A 16,152-nucleotide genomic window follows, 5' to 3' on the forward strand; every position below is an offset into this window, starting at 1 on the left:
GTATGTAACAGGCAGTGAATACATATAGCAGTTTTTATTTTCCTGTGAGGCATTTTGTATTATGTTGCTTGTACAACTTGACGTATATGTCATGATGTGTGAATATGTGCTGTGGCATACACCAATGCTTAGCATGTTGAAAGGTTGTGCCCGAGTGCAGAACTGGATCTATGACAGAATTTCGACAGACAGAATTTCGACCTACACAAATATCGGCGTAATTATATCGATAGCAAAAATATCGACGCCCTATGTACAACATGGTAAGTACCAAAATATCGAAAAATTAATATCGATGTTAAAAATATCGTTGTTAAATATATCGATTTTTTTGAAATTTAAAATAACATAAAAAAAACTGTAAATAATACTTATTAATTACTTAAACATATTTAAATATATGTAAGAATTGTTAAAAAAAATAATAATACATATTTAATAAAAAAATAAAATGATAAATCATATATAATATATAATTACTTAACAATAATTACTATTCCCACTCCAGTGGGTGCAACAGTAGGGAAAACTGACCCTGAACACTAAAAATACCCCTTTACCCAAAAATCTAAAACTGACCCTGAACCCTAAAAATACCCCTTTACCCATAAACTGAAAACTGACCCTGAACCCTAAAAATACCCCTTTACCAAAGAACTGAAAACTGACCCTGAACCCTAAAAATACCCCTTTACCAAAGAACTGAAAACTGACCCTGAACCCTAAAAATACCCCTTTACCCAAAAACTGAAAACTGACCCTGAACCCTAAAAATACCCCTTTACCAAAGAACTGAAAACTGACCCTGAACCCTAAAAATACCCCTTTACCCAAAAACTGAAAACTGACCCTGAACCCTAAAAATACCCCTTTACCCAAAAACTGAAAACTGACCCTGAACCCTAAAAATACCCCTTTACCCAAAAACTGAAAACTGACCCTGAACACTAAAAATACCCCTTTACCCAAAAACTGAAAACTGACCCTGAACCCTAAAAATACCCCTTTACCCAAAAACTGAAAACTGACCCTGAACCCTAAAAATACCCCTTTACCAAAGAACTGAAAACTGACCCTGAACCCTAAAAATACCCCTTTACCCAAAAACTGAAAACTGACCCTGAACCCTAAAAATACCCCTTTACCCAAAAACTGAAAACTGACCCTGAACCCTAAAAATACCCCTTTACCCAAAAACTGAAAACTGACCCTGAACCCTAAAAATACCCCTTTACCCAAAATTAATTATTACAAATAAATTACTTCCCACCCTATTCCCCTATAAACCCACAACCCGCTCCAGTAGTAAAACATATAATTTAGTTAAAAATATACATAAATTATCAATTAATTAATCAATTAATCAATTAAAATAAATCATTGCCAATTAATATTTAATTGCAAAATAAATTAATCATTGAAAAATAATTATTTAATTACAAATAAATTACTTCCCACCCTATTCCCCTATAAACCCACAACCCGCTGTGGTAGTAAAACATATAATTTAGTTAAAAATATACATAAATTATCAATTAATTAATCAATTAATCAATTAAAATAAATCATTGCCAATTAATATTTAATTGCAAAATAAATTAATCATTGAAAAATAATTATTTAATTACAAATAAATTACTTCCCACCCTATTCCCCTATAAACCCACAACCCGCTGTGGTAGTAAAACATATTATTTACTTTTATATATTTTTAAATTATAAAAACATATTAAACACATATTATAACAATTAATTTAAATACTTAACTAATATTTCTAACACATATTAGTAAATCGAAATTACTTACATCGATATATATGCTATCGATATTAGTGATTTCGATATTACTTACCTTAGGGTCGATATTCTGGCCATCGATATTCTGGACATCGATATTCTGTCCCATCGATATTAGCAACTCGATATAAGTGTAGGTCGAAATTAAAAACTCGATATTTTGACTGTTTACCTGCAGAACTTTCACCCTGAGTGCGGCGCAGGCATAAAGGTACTAAGGGCCATATGTATGAGCACATTTCCCCATAGACACAGAATAGGTAAAACCCTTTGAAACATCTGGCCTTACGTCCCTTTGTGAATACCAAAAAGTAGTAATGTTTGACTTTTGGTCCAGGTTAGACTTATGGTCTAAGTTTACTGTTCTGAATTGGGCCCATAGTTCCTGCCTTGCTCACTGTTGTCTTCCAGTGCCAGGACAACCCTTGTTAGGGTAGCCGTTTGTGCTATAAAAGATTCATTCATTCATTCATATTACTACACTAGCTAAGAAGGCTCAGTACAAGATGAATCTTAAGAGAAAAAAATCCTTGCTTGCCTGAGGATTTCAAACTACTAATTTCATCCTGGTGCCCTTTGCTCATGTGGACAAACAGTGCTTAACCAGACAATGTATGGATGAACCACCACTGACCACCACTGAGCTGTGAATTAAATTGCGATTTTACGTCCTTTTATAAATATCCCTTCAGCCTGTGCTAACTTGGCGCCTACACTAGGCTTCCAAATGAAAATAGTAGTTGCACTTAAAACATTATATGGCACTTGAGCCCAGATTTACCAAGCACTTGCTTTGGCACTTTGTCACGCAAGGCGACTCAGTTGATGCAAGGCAACACAAGGGTTTCAGTGATATTTACTAGGCCACGCAAAGCCACCTTGTGTGGCTCTGGGAGGCTTAATAAATCCAGAGTAACGCAAGGCTGCAGATTTGGGAAGGTGTTCATAAGTGGAGTGTGGGTGTTTCCCGTGCATACACTCGTGAACTTTGGCACAATCCATGGTTTACATAGGGTAGTAGACCGAGAATAGCGTCAAAATGATATGCCATCCCAACAGACGCATAACAAAGAGAAATATGTTCATTTCTCCTCATTACTTCCTCATTCTACATGTTGTGTATTCTGCAGCTTACGCAGAAAGAGGAAATGCCTCTGAGGATTGTTTTTGTGCAGGGTGGTCCCCTTCCTGCACAAAGCAATCCTTCCTGTAACGTAAGCACCCTTGCTCCATGGTGCAAGGATGCCTGCATTGGGGCTAGGCAACAATCATTGCACCAGCACAGAGAGAGAGCGGAAATGCACCAAATCTTAGTAAATATGGTGGGCCTCATTTATGAGGCGGTGCGTCACTTTTACGCCGCCGTGCATCACTTTTTGTGACGCACCAGCGGCGTAAAAAATGCGCCTTGTTGCACCATATTTACAAAGTGACGCATCTAGGTAGATGCGTCACTTTTTAAACCCCTGCGCCACATTATACCTGCGTCAGGTATAATGTATGCAGAGGGGGCGTTCCCCCGCAAAAAGCCTCGTAATAGTGACGCAGTGAAATCTATGAGATTTCACTGCGTCACTATTAGGACGCAGTTGCGTCAAAATCTTGCGCCTGCCTCACAGCAGGCGTAAGACTGACGCAGGCCCTTTCACATGGGGCTTGCCCCATGTGAAAGGACGCATTGCTGGAGTTGCGTCACTTTTGTGACACACTCCAGCAATGCGTCACTTTTACGCCATACAGATACGTCAGAAATACTGATATATCTGTAACTCCTTGCGACATGATGCGTCATTATAAATATGACGCATCCAGCATGTCGCAAAGAGGGCGTAATGAAAAGTGACGCATCGCTGCTTTCAAACAGTGATGTGTCACTTTTCATAAATGAGGCCCCGTGTATTACTGCTCTTTCAATTTGGCTCAGCACAGCAAGTTGTCTGCATTGGGGCTAGGCAACAATCATTGCACCAGCACAGAGAGAGAGCGGAAATGCACCAAATCTTAGTAAATATGGTGGGCCTCATTTATGAGGCGGTGCGTCACTTTTACGCCGCCGTGCATCACTTTTTGTGACGCACCAGCGGCGTAAAAAATGCGCCTTGTTGCACCATATTTACAAAGTGACGCATCTAGGTAGATGCGTCACTTTTTAAACCCCTGCGCCACATTATACCTGCGTCAGGTATAATGTATGCAGAGGGGGCGTTCCCCCGCAAAAAGCCTCGTAATAGTGACGCAGTGAAATCTATGAGATTTCACTGCGTCACTATTAGGACGCAGTTGCGTCAAAATCTTGCGCCTGCCTCACAGCAGGCGTAAGACTGACGCAGGCCCTTTCACATGGGGCTTGCCCCATGTGAAAGGACGCATTGCTGGAGTTGCGTCACTTTTGTGACACACTCCAGCAATGCGTCACTTTTACACCATACAGATACGTCAGAAATACTGATATATCTGTAACTCCTTGCGACATGATGCGTCATTATAAATATGACGCATCCAGCATGTCGCAAAGAGGGCGTAATGAAAAGTGACGCATCGCTGCTTTCAAACAGTGATGTGTCACTTTTCATAAATGAGGCCCCGTGTATTACTGCTCTTTCAATTTGGCTCAGCACAGCAAGTTGTCTTGCCTCAAATTTGAGTAACTTTGGGCTTTGGAATCAGTGCAAGACTTTCTGTGGTCCCAAGGCATCACGTTTGTTTTAGCATCTTTTAGTTGAAGGTCACTCTGATTCACCTGCCTGTCAAGATTTGAAGATGAGCTGAAACAGAAGAACAGGGCTGAAGTGGGATATGGGCATGGAGCAAATTTACATATGGAAAATGACGTGTTAGCCCAAGTGAAACCTGAAGGAAGTAAAGAAAACAGTGTCCTGTAGCAGCCTGCTGCACCGTTGATAGGTAGAGCCCTGGGTAGGGGCACAGCTTGTGGTGAGCCAGGCATTGTGTTCAGGGCTGCACACTCTATCTTGCACCAAGAAGCCCCTGAAGCAGCCCCATGATGAAGGAGGCCCCTAAGAAGAATGAGGATAGTCAAAGACTAGTCTTGCAGGAATCTTCGTGCCCTTCCTCAAAGAATACACAGGGCTCGCATAGATGAGTGACGGGTGCCTGGGGCTCTGCATGTGCAATGAATTCCCCTCGTTACCAGAGCATAGCTTCCAAACGCTGGGCAGTTTGGAAAGATGTGCATTCTTTTACCTAATCCTGCCTAAAGAGCTGCTGCCACAGAGCGGTTCATCCAGGGGGAGTGATCCCGCTTCACACTCTCTGCCGAGGGGAGCCCCCGGGGGAGAGGATTCGCATTTAGATCTTGTCGTTTTTAGAACAAACGCCAGCATTTTTTAACCGTATCATTATTATATTATGGGTGTATAATTAAAGTTATCAGACATGATTCATCATTCATTATTATATGCCCGCAGGAATGCCTGTCAGTGTCCTTCCCTCTCAGCTTTGTGCGTGTAAATGTACCGCATCTGAGTGTGTTTTTCTCGCTGTGACCAGCAGGGGTCGCCGCTGCTCCACGCCTCCTACAGATGAAAGGCTTAGCGCTGGATTGTGCATGTGCGCCTAGAGTCCATGCAAGCGCTGTGGGCCTCTCCCTAAACAGGGCAGCAGTGGGTGGGCTCCAGCCAATGAGCTGGCAGGAAGCAGTGTTAACAGATGTTTCTGCGGCGCACAACATATGAAAAGGCCGGATGTGTTTGAAAGGAAGGTTCCAAATGGACACATTTCTAATTCTAGGTGTCTTGGTAAAAGTCCTCATGAATGAGTTTAATGGCCCCTGAAAAAGGTCAACATTTGAGAGTTTAACACGCACTGGCACGATAAGGTAGGCGAGGCAACATTAACAAGGAGGGCCGAGCCAGAACCGAGCCAAGGGTCCGGCTCGGATCTTGGAGCCCATGCACGAGCCGAGCCCTGACATTATTTCCTATCAATGTCATACACAACAACACGTAAACTATGATAAGGTCTTTTAAAAAATCAAAAGAGTGTATTTCTTTAATACGTAGAAGCTTTGACATTAATAGGACACATTGTAGCACTGCACTGAAAGCACTAATTAAAGTGAAAAGCATATTTGAAAGTGCTTTCATAAGTGATAATGAAAAAAATATTTGCCTACGATCACACAATTTAAGCCGAGAAGCCACCATTTAGCCAGGTTTTTTGGTTTCATTAAGTACAAATCAGCCAGTAAATGGGTGTGTATTTGTCTTCCCTTATGTTAAGGTTTTGTTTTGACCTCTTAGTGCATTTTTTCAGCAGTTTTTGAAATGTAGAGAGAACTTGACCTGAAGGTAATGGAGTGATTTACTTGAGAACCAGGGGGCATATTACTAAGGGCCTTATCACCGCTTTAGCGGGAATTTTTCCCGGCAAAGCGGCGATAATTTTATCGCCCTATTACCTAGCTGTCGCTAACACCAGTTAGCGACAGCTAGTCAGAGATAGCGATCATCTTGGGACCCACTTTGCATGTCAGCGATAATTATCACTAATGACATGCAAAGTGGGCGTGCCAAGATGTTCGCGATTGGAAACAGTCGCTAACATCGCTATCTCCTATTACCAACTTTTGGAAATATTTGCGCTATTTCCAGCTGGTTTCTTCTTGGTGGAGATGTTGCAGGTGGAGCTCTTTGAACCTGTTGCTTTCCATGAGTTCACTCCTTCAACTTCCCAAACAAGGCAAAGTTTTTTTTGGGTTCAAGACCAAAGTTTGCAGCAGCTGCAGTCATTATGAGTGCAGTCCTCTCTTGTGCAGTCCAAGGGTCCGGCAGGGCAGTCCTTCTTCTGGTAGGTTCAAGGCAGAGATATGAATTGCTGGACATCTCTCTCATTCAGTATTTTTGGGTGACAAGCAGCAGGGGGCCCCTGAACAATGGGGCGCAGGGTGCCTTCCAGATGTATGACAGCTTCATCCAAAGTGTGACATATTCTTCTCTCAGCTGCACTGTAAAATCGAAAATGGAGTAACTTTCTCCTAGTGGTTAAGATCCGGCTAAGCGAACCCACTGGTGTGGCTAACCTTCCAGGCCCACTAATTCAATTACTGGCATTCCTGTCTGACTGGATTTGCAGGATGTGAGGGTGAGTCTGTGTCCTGTCCAAACTGTCATTCCCTCTTTGATGACCAGTTTGTCTACCCCTCCCCCATTTTGCCTTTTGCTCTGCAACTGGCAAATCTTCTCCCACCAGATGTTCTTTGTCTTTCTGCAGGCCACGTCACACCTCATCAGAGCAGTTTGACTCAGCCTGTCAAAGGCTGGCCAATCAGGAGAGGCTGCTAGACAGATGGATTTTAGCACAACAGAATAGCACGTTCTATAACTACTCTTCTGTAATAGTTACAATATATCTAACCTTGGCAAGTTGTTGGATTTATAGTAACATTTCTTCTAAGTCTTTGAAAAATACTTTTCGCTCACTCATGTCAATAGTTGCATGTTATTATAATATTCCCATGTTAGCCTATGGAGCAAGTGATACTAAGGGGAAAAATGAAATATGCATTTTTCCTTCACCAGGGCATATAAAACATCTTTTAATATATCCCTGCTTATAGCAACAAGGCACCCTACTCCGGGGGCACCTAGCTCAGACCATAGGGGTTACTTATATTAAAAAATAAGGTATTTTATTACTTCAGAAGTACATTTAATTACAAAGTGGAATTTGCATATAATTTCAATTTCAAAGCAGCCTGCAAAGGAGGGCTGATTTTCAAAATGATAGAAGGCAACACAGCAGTGCACTCTTAAATCAAATAAATCTACTGGGCCTCTAAATCTATATGCCCTACCATATACTAGGTACTTATAGGTAGTTTGTCATTACCAATAGTAATCATACTTAATTACTATGTACCTTTTTTACACAGGGCACAGATCTGGGTATGGTTAGCAGAGCCCAGGGCACAATCAGAGTCAGGAACCTGTATTTAGTATCAAAATGGGGGCAAAACTGGGGGCAAACTGCAAAAAGGTTTCCCCGCAAACCCGTTCCCTGGAAGCCAGCAGCTCAGGAGACTCAGCCCAACCCTGGGAGAATTTCAATGGTCTGTCAGGCAAGTAAGAAAGTAAAGAAACCAGGCTGTACAATTGCAGGGCTAACTCTGCCTTACATCCTCCTGCCAAGGTCATTTCCTCTGTGAAACCTACTCTTCTCTACAGTAACAGGACCCATTTTAAACTGAAAGCTGTTTCATGTTTTTTCACTGCGTTTTAGTTTGGTTGGTGAGATGCCCACCTCCTCTAGCCTTAATGTTGCTAGGGCAATATCTTGCTTAACCACAGAGATTGCACACCACTTGAGCAACCCGACCATGGCCAACAGGGTCATAGGGGCTAACTTACTTTTGGCTACAGTGTCTGCCGCCCATGCCAAGTACAGTTCTGCCACATATTCCAATACCCTTCAGAGGTTACTGACAGCTGTCAGTATCCAGAACCATACCCTCAGCTCTCCACTGACAGTTGACTAAGCTGCACTAGGGTCAACTGTGGGTTAGCGGATCTTCTCTGGCTTTTTATAGTGGAGGGTACCATATCCTGTGGCGGACAACCTTCTTCCACTCTTCCTTCTGTAAGGGACGGGGGGCACCCTCCTCCTTGACATCTTCCTGACTGCTCAGGACTTCCTTGTGGCCAGCTGAAGTCTCACGAGTGCCAACTTTGGGTTTCTCCCTTACTGGGACAGAAGACCCGTCGCTCACTGGCACCCTCATAGGAGTGGCTTACTCTTCCTCTTTTTTCCCTTTCTTTTGGAACTCCTGTCTCCTAACTGTAGGGGCTGGTTCCCCAGGAACTTTGGCTTGGGGCGCTCTGGCGACTGCCCCACTTGGATAAGAACAACCTCTGGGAGGTCATTGCCCAGGAGACAATATAAGAGGAGGTCAGAACAGCTTACCAACTTATACCAGTTGAAGGTTCCCTCCCTCTCTAGGGGGACTAAAGTGACGTGTTTGGTTGTGACCTCATACGTGGTTATCCTGACTCTTTTTTTTTTCCAGGTAAATATAGGTCTGTGGACACAAACAAGGGTGTGGTCAAGCAAATGGCAGGGATTCCATTCACCTGAATGGAGTGAGAGTGCCTACTGCCATACTCAGGGATTACCAGCTTACCATCTGTACCTGTTTCCCTGCACAACACGATGAGGGATCCTCTTCTGAGGAGTCCTCCTCCAAGGCTACACTGGACAGCCTAGTGCTACCACCTTCTTGGAACAGGCGGGGTCAACCCTGAAATGACCTGACTGCTGACAGCCCTTTTGTCCATGTATCTTTTTTAGCCCTGAATCTGCTAACTCTGCATATCAGAGTGGGGGTGAGATCTACTCTGCTCCTTTCCAGAGTTCTGGAGTACTGAGGGAGTTGCTGTGGTGGGCTTACCACCTCCCTCCTTTTGCTTTTGTGGGCCTACCCCCCCATTCTTGAAGTCTTCCTCATGGGATTTCTTGATTACTCTAGGTTGCACTAATTCATCATCTTTTGCAGCCAGCTCTCTGGGGCTAGAACACTTTGAATTCACTAAATGCTGGTGTAAATCCTATAAGTGGCAAGTAGCCAATATGTGCTCCTTCATGAACAAATTATAGAGCCCCTCCTAGGTACTTATCTGGTGTCACAAGCCATTCCCCTGAACACCGGGAAGTCCAGAATGGGTGACGATGGAACTTGACTCTCACTAAGGACCTTTTTTTGTAGTAATTAATGGTATCCCACTGCCCCTGTGAAAGTTCCCAAAGGAGAAGGGGGAATTGGAATGAGAGAGAAAGAAAGAAGCAGATCATACAGGTTCTGCATGTCTCTCAGGACACTGGACTGCCTTGGCTGAGGGTGATTCTCTTGACCTCTGTTAAGAACAAGTTATGTTAATACACAATTGTTAAGTGAAAACAGATATGGAGTAATTACTTTATTAACAAGTAAGCCATGCAATTATATAATTTCTCCCCACCTTATGCATTGATTCCCACCAAAACTCAAGATCTTGTAGATCCCCGGATGATTCACTGCAGGGGAATTGTGAGTCCATTGTAATTCTTGTCCTCACAGTTTTTGAATTGGTAGATACAGACGGCTCTTATAATAGGAAAGTTAATCTTTTATGATATTTTCTGATTGCGTATACGATTTGTGTGAAGCCAGATCTTGTGCTGCTTAATGGACTTCTAGAAAGAAATCACTTTCTAAGGTGGTCGATAATATTTGATCAGCTGGTATTATTTCAGGAGACTGTTGGTCAGTTTTGGATGCAGGAGTGATGGAAAGGATGACAGATTGCAATTGTTTTGTTCCCAGGCAGTATCTGATAATAAAGCAGAATTTGCTAAAGAAATGCACCCAGCGCATTTGTCATGGGGTAGAGCTTTCATTAAATTAAAGAATTGCAAATTCATATGGTCTGTGAAAATGATGACTGCATGTGTTGCTTCCATCAAATGATGATGCCATTCCTCAAAAACTAGTTTGCTTGACAATAATTCTCTCTAAACCACTGTAAAATGTTGCTCTGACGGGAGAAACCGTTTTGAGTAGAAGGCTACTGGGTGTAACTGACCATCTTTTGGATCTTTTTGAGACTATACTCCCCCTATGGCCACCTGGGAAGTCTCCACATATAAGACACCAGGGAGTCCTTTACAGGCGCTTCCCATACCACCACATCCCTGGCACGCTATAAGCAGAGATTTCATCTACCACCTTCTCATGTGTACACCTCTCACCCACTCTTTAACCTGTCCATGGAGCCTCTCGCCGAAATTCTGGGCTCATCCAACATTCATTATCATATGCATGTGGATGACACCAAACTGTACCTAAACATCACCTCCCCTGAAGACATCAGGGGGCATATTATCAAGGGCATTATCGCCGCTTTAGCGGGACTTTTTCCTGCTAAAGCGCCGATAATTTTATCACCCTATTAAAAAGCTGTCGCTAACAGCAGTTAGCAACAGCTCTTAGGCTATAGCCACAGGTTTGGGGCCCGCTTTGCATGTCAACGATATTTATCGCTAATGACATGCAAAGTGGGCGTACCCTACCTGTTAGCGACTGAAAACAGTCGCTAACACAGCTATCGCCTATTAGCAAGGCAGGCAAAGCGATTAGAAAATGTGCGCTAAGCGCGAATATTGCCAAAACCTAACCCTGCTCAGACCACTTCTTAAACTATATATACAATGGGAGGTGGATATTCAGGTTAAGACCCTATTGGCGATAATGCCTGAATATCGCTGGATTTTGAGCAATATTCACGCACTGGGCCGCTGTCGCCGGATATTTTATCGCATTTGAGATAAACGTTGCTAATAGCATGTTATCTCTGCGATAATATCCAGCGATAGGCGGCGTTAATAAAAAATGCGCTAAGCCAATTTAGCGATAAATATCTCTAGTTGTTGATAATAGGCCCCCAGATCCCTTAATTCAATTCTAGAAACAACCTAATCCTGGCTTGCAGTTAACCACCTCAAACTAAACCCCCTCATGACCGAATTCCTTCTGAACGCTCCACTCATCCAGTCACTCCTTATTGAGGAATGGCTAGAATAACTAATAGCAATCAACTGTCGGCCCCAAGTAATAGACTCAGTGAGATCTCTGGGAATAACTCTCAATAAAAACCTTAACATGCAGAAGAAAGTCAGTGCCGCAACCAAAGGACCAAACCTAAAATTGAGCTTCCTGCAGAAATTAAAACACTTCCTCCCCCTAATGACTTCAAATCTAAAGTACAAGCCCTAGTAATCCCTAGGCTAGATTATGGTAGTGCAACCCTTTGCGGTCTGCCCAGGTCTACAACGACTTCTCTAGGAGCCTCCCTTAATTCGGCTGCTAGCCTCATCATGGGATCTACAAGAAACTACCCCATCTTCCATGATCGTATTATTCTCAATTGTCTCACCTATGAAGCAAGAATTCAATTAAAGATGCTTAGATTACCCATAAATCCATTCACTTCAATACCCTGTGATATCTGGTTCAGACGTTGGTGCTCTCTTATGGAGAAAACTCTTCCAGAAGCTCAAGCGCTCTATTGCTTAAACCACAGAGATTCTCCAAAAAGAAAACATACAACCAAGCCTTCACTGGGATCACCCAAGGATCTGGAACTCACTGCACCCAGAAACCAGATTGAATTCCCTCAACTGCCTCCTTCAAGAAAGAAGTGAAGTCTAAGTTTACTACAGGAAAATCCCCTTTTTGAATACTGTAAGTCTTGAAGTTAGACTTTCGTCTCAGTTTGCCTTTGTAAATCGGGCCCTATATATTTTTAATTTAATGTGTGGTATTTAGTAGAGTGTGTGTCATAAAAGTAATCTCACTTTTTTAAAAGCACTGGCAGGACAATAATTTAATTTACTAGCCCTTACCACCTCATTTTGAGTAGGCTTTGACTGCTCTGCTTCAGTACCCTGAGGGTCAAGTGGTACAATTGGGGACTTATTACTTGTGAAGGACTCATATCTTTTGCAACTAATAACCCAATTCTTACAGCTTCTTCATCTGTTTGTGATTACATTTCTGGATTCAGGACCGTTTCCACTCTTGCAGGCTCTTTAATAATTTCCTTATCTTTTTGTGGGCCATCTATCCCTTCTTCCTCTTGCATTTTCCCTCTCCCTTTGTTTATATTCCTCTCTCTTATTTGGTGCCATTTTTGCTGTTGTCTTAACCTGTTTCCTCTCCTTCACATATAGTTCTTGGGCTTGATTCACCGAGGTAAACTTACACCTTTCTTTGAGTTTACTTTTTTTTGTTGCTATTTACAAATTTACAATAGTACGATTATAACTCCACAGTGGAGGTGGAGAACTCTACCCATAAAAAGATGGGCCTGTCTCGATCTTTTTATGTACGGAGCTCTCCACGCCCGACTGTGGATACTCTACAGTTGGAAACTTACTAATAAATTGTAGCTTGTAAATAGCAAAAAAATTGTAATCCTACTCAAAAATATAAGTTTACCTTCGTGTATCAGGCCCTTAGACTTTTGTTTGTAGCACTCTTTCTGCAGAGTTGTTTTTCAAATTTTGTTATAAAAATACCTTACTTTATGAAATGTTTACAGTTGAGGTAATCCTTTTAGGATACAGAAAATTCTGTTCCACAAAACTAAAATATAGACCAATCTCATGTTTCTTTAGGAAACATACTTTAATGAACTGAAGTCCAAGAAACTCAAAAGGCTCAAAATACAATATTCGTTTAGTAGATAATTCTAATCAAATTCCTGGCCCGCTTCTCAGTTATACTTTTTTGCTGAAGTTAATCTGTACTATCACATTTACAGTTCTAAGCTTAATGTGAGTAAAACAGATGTTGCATCTCAAAGTCAAAGTCAAAAGCCAGCTTTATTCGATTACTTAAAATCATAAAAGCAACAAGACAATACAGTTTATAACAATTTTAAAAAGTTTTTTACATATCATGTAATTCATATGGTTAAAAACAATTAAAAAATCAGTCCCAATGAATGACTCATCTGGGACCCCCCATACAGGGAACACTCCTAAAGAGTACTGTATAATGTTGAACCTAAATCTAATAAGAAGATGTCGATGGTATGGGCGGCTTACAATTATTAGATAAGGTTCAATCGAGGGCGTAGTCAGGAGGAAGAAATTGGCTCCAGCTCTAGGTTTGGTCATCTCCTCACTCTCCCGCTTTAGCGATGCCCTCCTCAGGAAGTTATCCTTGATCCATTTCACGTCCCCCTTGCAGATTGTGTTTGGGTGGCTGAAAAGATTGGGCCTGCCAAGACTTCCCAGAGCGCCCTTTACGTAAGCCAACCACAGGATCTTTGAGACGTTGTCCAACGCCATGCAGTCCCTAAGAATGGTGTGGTTAAGTCTAATATCGTTATTCAGCCAGATTTTGGCCCAGCACACCAATGGTGCCAAGAGAAGCTGGTCAGTGATAAAACCTAAACCTAACTCTGAGTGTAAGGAAAAAAGTGGAGTGGATTGTGGAACACTTAATAGGGTTCTAAGAAACTGGTTTTCCACAATCTGCAAGTCACCAGTTGAGTAGTAACCCCACAGTGCTGCGCCGTAGGTGGCTATGGATAGGCATTTCGTTTTATAGACTTTCAATAATGCCTCCATTGGTCGTGAGCCTAGTCGCTTTGCAAAACTTAGCAAAGCTGAGGTTGAACGAGTTGCGGCCAGTGATGTTGCGCACACCTGTGGTTTCCATGAGCCCTTCTCTTCAAAAATCACACCCAGATAGGTAAAGACTTGTACCCTTGAGACCCCCTCTCCACAACAGGTAAAAGTTTTTAGCTTTTTCGGCCTTTGCCGCCTCCCGGCCACCATGACATGTGATTTTTTATTATTGATCAGGAGGTCAAGCTTTGCCATAAAGTCACCAAACACGTCCAGAAGTCTTTGTAGCCCCACTCCCGTGCGGGCTAGGAGGACTGCGTCGTCTGCATATAGCAGAACAGGCACTGCTGAACCCCCCACATACGGGATGTCAAGTGTGGACCCCTCCAGGGCTTTATCCAGAGAAGTAATGTATAAAGTAAACAAGAGAGGGACTAAAATACAGCCTTGCCTCACACCTCTTCTGGATTTAAAAGGTCTGGTGGTGTTGCCATCATGGGTTATTCTGATGGATGCTGATAGGTCTTCATGGAGTGCGGCCAGGAAATCTATAAGAGGAGGATCAAACCCTATACCAGCCAATATGGCCCTTAACTTGGCCCTGTTGACCAAGTCGAAGGCCGAAGAGAGGTCCATAAATGCCAGGTATAAGTGACCCTCCTTTGCCATAGTATACTTGCTAACCAGCATATGTAGATTCAGACACTGATCAATTGTGCCCCGTTTCTCACGGAAGCCGTACTGGAGTTCAGAGAGCACCCCCTTCTCTTTAGTAATATTGCTCAATCTGGTTAAAATAACTCTACCAAGAATCTTGACTGCGGAGTCAATTAGCGATATCGGCCTATAGCAGGCTGGATCGTTTCTTGACCCCTTCTTATATATTGGGACAATAGTTGAGGTGGTCCAAGAATAAGGGAACCCCGCTATAACCGTGGCATTAAAAACATTAGTAAGTATTTTAGCCCACATGGGTGGACTTGAGCTGTATAGGTCTGCCGGGACACCATCGGGTCCTGGAGCCTTGTGTTTGGTCATCTCATCTATAGCCTTGTTGACCTCCAATTTGGTAAAAACAACAAGAGGGGCTTCTGTCATAGACTGGTGGGATCTACTGGGTGCTGGAAGCATATCACTGTTGTAGATTTTGCTAAAGTGATCAACCCATTGGTCTTCGGGAATTACACAGTCCATAACAGTGTTAGTTGATGTAGAAAAATAAGGATGATTAATAACCATCCAAAATTTGGAGCTGTCCTTCAAGACATTGGCCGATATTAGGCTGTCCCAAGCCTCACTTTTAATTGACTTTTTACGCTTCTCGTGGCCTGTCTATATTTTTTTCCTAAGCCCTGCCACCAGGTCCCTATTTCTTGGCTGCTGTTTCAGGGCTTGAAGTAAGTCATTGTGTGTCTTTGAGCATTCTTTATCAAACCATCTTGGGATGGAAGGATCTACTTGCTTCTTAGTGCATGTTAAGTCCCTGTTGATGTTAGAACAAATAGTAGTAAGAGAACTGATAATGGCAATACCTTCGGATGTACTATCCATACAGATTGTCATATCGTCTTGGGACTTCAATACAAGATTCTCCATAAAAGTATCCGGCACAACCTTTGCCCAATTCAGTCTGCGGCCCTGATCCTTAGGGACAAGGGTATCGCCACGTCCCCCCAGACGCTCAACCTGGGTGATGCTATTGCGGCCCATGTTCAGGAGCAAGGCCACCGGGTTATCATCACTAAATGGGGAGGAAATCACTTCATAGGATACCACTATATCGATTATCCCTGGAGAAATAAAAATGTAGTCAATGACCGTGCTAGCATCCCTGCGAACAAAGGTCGGTGTTCTCACATCCCCCCATGACCCGTGTGCCTCGTACACATTTTGGTTTGCTAGTAAATTCTCCAATTCCGCCCCCTGTAGGGTGTGCTCAAAGTGAGTGCTAAGAGCTCCTGGAGGGCCCAATTGCTCCTTGTTCTGACATCCCCAGCTGCACGGGTGAACGTTAAAATCTCCCAATAACAGGGTTTCGAATAAAGCAGGTTGCTGTGACTTGTATGTTATTAAAAAGGAAGATAGGGAACTCAATTGTGAACAGCTTCTATCTCTATCGGGTGCATTATAGAAGTTGATTATCAAAATTAAAGGGGAATTTGGCCTTGCCCACTCTATACCTAGTATGTTTTCAGATGTGTGAGCAATTTTCCGTGTGGTACCCCG

Source organism: Lissotriton vulgaris, chromosome 8 (genome assembly GCF_964263255.1).
Source record: "Lissotriton vulgaris chromosome 8, aLisVul1.2, whole genome shotgun sequence".
In the NCBI taxonomy this organism is placed as follows: Eukaryota; Metazoa; Chordata; class Amphibia; order Caudata; family Salamandridae; genus Lissotriton; species Lissotriton vulgaris.